Below are 2,917 nucleotides of genomic sequence, written 5' to 3'. Positions count from 1 at the left end.
TACAACACATTGTCCTTCACTATACTGGTCACCGATGTAGTACTCACAGTTTGGACAATATATGTGACATTGTAGGTGACATTCTACTGGCTTCAGCTCTTTTAAGAACAGATACTTTGAGGTTAACTGTGTGTTTTCTGGACAGTGAATATTGATCAAATCTAGGAGATCAGACAGAGCCATGCCTGTGAGGCTGTGTCTCAAAACAAATGAAAGTATAAGTAAAAACCTCTGAGCTTGGGTTAGTCTTGAACCAGTGTAAAGGGGGTCTTCATTTTCCAGAGGAAACTGTTCATGACTGACTTCTCCAAAATGTGATTCCTCATTTACTGACTGATCAGGGCTATCTTCAAATACAATTGAATCTTCTTCTTCACTTCCAATAATGGATCCAAGACTGTCATCAAAGTCATTAGTAATAAAGTTACTGGTATTTGGTGAAGCTTGACTGAAATTACTGAAATTGAAGTGAGGTTCACTCTCTGTGGAACATTCATCCTCAAACAAGAGCGGGGAAGTAGGACATCTGGGAATAGAATCTCCACAGTCATCATACGGGCTCTATATGGAGAAGAAAAAAAATCTGATTGGATATCTATCTCACACACACACACACACACACACACACACACACACACCCACACACCAAGGTGTAAACTAAGATAACATACAGCCACAGCTAGTACAGTACATGGTCAATGTGATGTCTAATCTTTCTTACGTCTATGAGGACCATCAGTGAGGGATCAAACAGGTGAAAACAATCAGTGAGGATGAAATGGAATTGGGAAGTGTGGTGAAAGAAAGTGAACTAGGTGAGGAGAGGATGTGGAAAACTAACAATAGAAAACACACAGTTAACTTACATAGACTTCAGCTCCTCCTGATACACTTTGTTGTTGTCCACTGAGAGGAGTCCATGGCTCAGTATCATCATCAGTTACCTATTAGAAACAGAAACCGGCGACTGTCGACCACATAGATTAGATTGTTTACTAAAGTGCAACATGGCTAGTTCTTAAGATGATTAACATAAAATAGAACGTGAACTGTATTGTACACTATACTTACAACATCAGGAGTGACATAATGTACATCTTCAGGGCCATTGTCGGAGTCATAGAGAGAGGTATTGGCATTTAGGTTCTGTAAATAAGAATACAACATCTTGATTAACTTACTATAATTATACAGATTAAACACAGATTTTATCACATGTACTGTATCGGCTTTAGAGGTTTTTTCCCTTTCTGTTTTGACCAGGTTTTCCAAGCATTCAATACAGACACAGGCTGAAGCATTTGAAATGTGTGAGAGCCAAGTGTCTGTTTAAGAGGCTATAAGCCAGATACTTGCTGAAGTTTAAAGTATTGCTAAAGTATACATTGTTCAACTAAACACTTAATTTACATAGGCTACTCATTGTTGATAGATAGAGTGATATATAGCATGTTCCCTTCATATGAGTTTTACCTGAAGCAAACAGGCACTAGACAGACTGTCTATAATGTTAGTTTAGTCTAAACTAACATTATAGACAGATAGTTTGGTTTAGACAGTGTTACAGCTGACAGCTCACGCAGGCAGCTGCATTCAATCAGGCTATTTAGTTACTTTACTTTACAACACTACGTAGATAGACAGTGCATTATCATGTGAATCAAGAAAACAAAGACTAACCTTCTTTTCCATAACAGTCGGGAGAATATATTTCCTTCTTCGGTCCATTTTCGATGTTTTCTCTACTTCTGCTGACTGCTCTAGTGCTCTGTATTGTTTTTGATTCAGAGACGCTGACTTCCTTGAGACGCTAAGCATTCTGGTCGATGTAGTCCTACTGTATTTAGCAGTAAGCAGTGCTAATTACATTAGGACTACATCGACCAGAATGCTTAGTGCGCGACTTGCGCATGTGCTGAACCCTTTGCCCTTCAAGCCAGCCAATCATCGCACACGGATGTGTTTCGCGCATGCACATGAGCGAGAGTTGTTGTCTGACGTCAGAGTTTGGCGCGAGTTACACATTGAAGAGTGAGGAGACGGAGGAGACACACGGCTGCGGTACACACAAACTTTTAGCAAACAAACATTTTTAAATTGCACTAACACAAGAAAAGTATGACAGAAAGGTTTGCCCTTGTTAGCTGGGCGATGGGACCCGACAAGAACACAACCAGCATCATTCCAACCAGCTGGATAGTTGATTTTGACGGTGATGCTGACAGGTGAGTTTGAAACTATATGACCAATGACAAAATGCTCTCATACACAGGAGCGAGATTTGTGAACTGTTGATAACAAAATAAGGTTATCCAATGGAATACAACCACGTTAAGGGCTACTATCTGTACACATGCACATGTAAACAGAGCTGCTACCTTTAAACACGTCTGAGTTTTTCTGTAACTACTATTAAAATAGTCATGAGAAAAAAAAGCTGCTATCTGTACCAAAATGGTTGCAAAAAAATTGCTATTTGTTTCAAAAAAGCTTTATACCCTATAAGATGTATAATGATGCAATGTGACATTGCTCTGGTTACACAATGCTGTACCCCCTCCAACTGTACGTATGTACTTTCCACATTTTCAACTGTATTTTTTTTATTGTACTTTGGCAATGTAAACATATGTTTTCTCATGCCAATAAAGCTCATTTGAATTGAAATTGACAGGACCTATCTTGTGGAGTGCCGTGCGCCAGGCCGCAAGAAACCTCCTAATGGATGGCCGGTTGAGAGGGCTGATATTCTTAGATTAGCAGGCAAGTCGGTCTTTACACACACTCACACACAAAATATACATTTGAAAACTTTAAATGGGACATTCTGCATAATTAGTACTTTTACTTTTGTTACTGTACATTTTTGTATATACACCTTTGTACTTTTGCATATTAATACTTTTATTAAAGTTTA

The 2,917-nt window shown here is 38.8% G+C and overlaps 1 long non-coding RNA gene across 1 annotated transcript; it reads right to left on the bottom strand.

The window, feature by feature from the left end:
* Positions 1-251: 251 nt before the first annotated feature.
* LOC308313585 lies at positions 252-1,796 on the bottom strand. The gene is made up of 4 exons (XR_013963897.1): positions 1,681-1,796; positions 1,072-1,146; positions 867-967; positions 252-561 (listed from the first exon to the last, which is right to left on the bottom strand). It is a non-coding gene; the product is annotated as an uncharacterized lncRNA (long non-coding RNA).
* Between the last annotated feature and the right edge of the window lie 1,121 nt (positions 1,797-2,917).

This window comes from Protomyctophum bolini, assembly GCF_963924005.1.
Source record: "Protomyctophum bolini genome assembly, chromosome: 4".
NCBI lineage: Eukaryota > Metazoa > Chordata > Actinopteri > Myctophiformes > Myctophidae > Protomyctophum > Protomyctophum bolini.
Note: the sequence above shows the minus strand (reverse complement) of the source record. Positions and strands in the feature narration are given on the sequence as shown.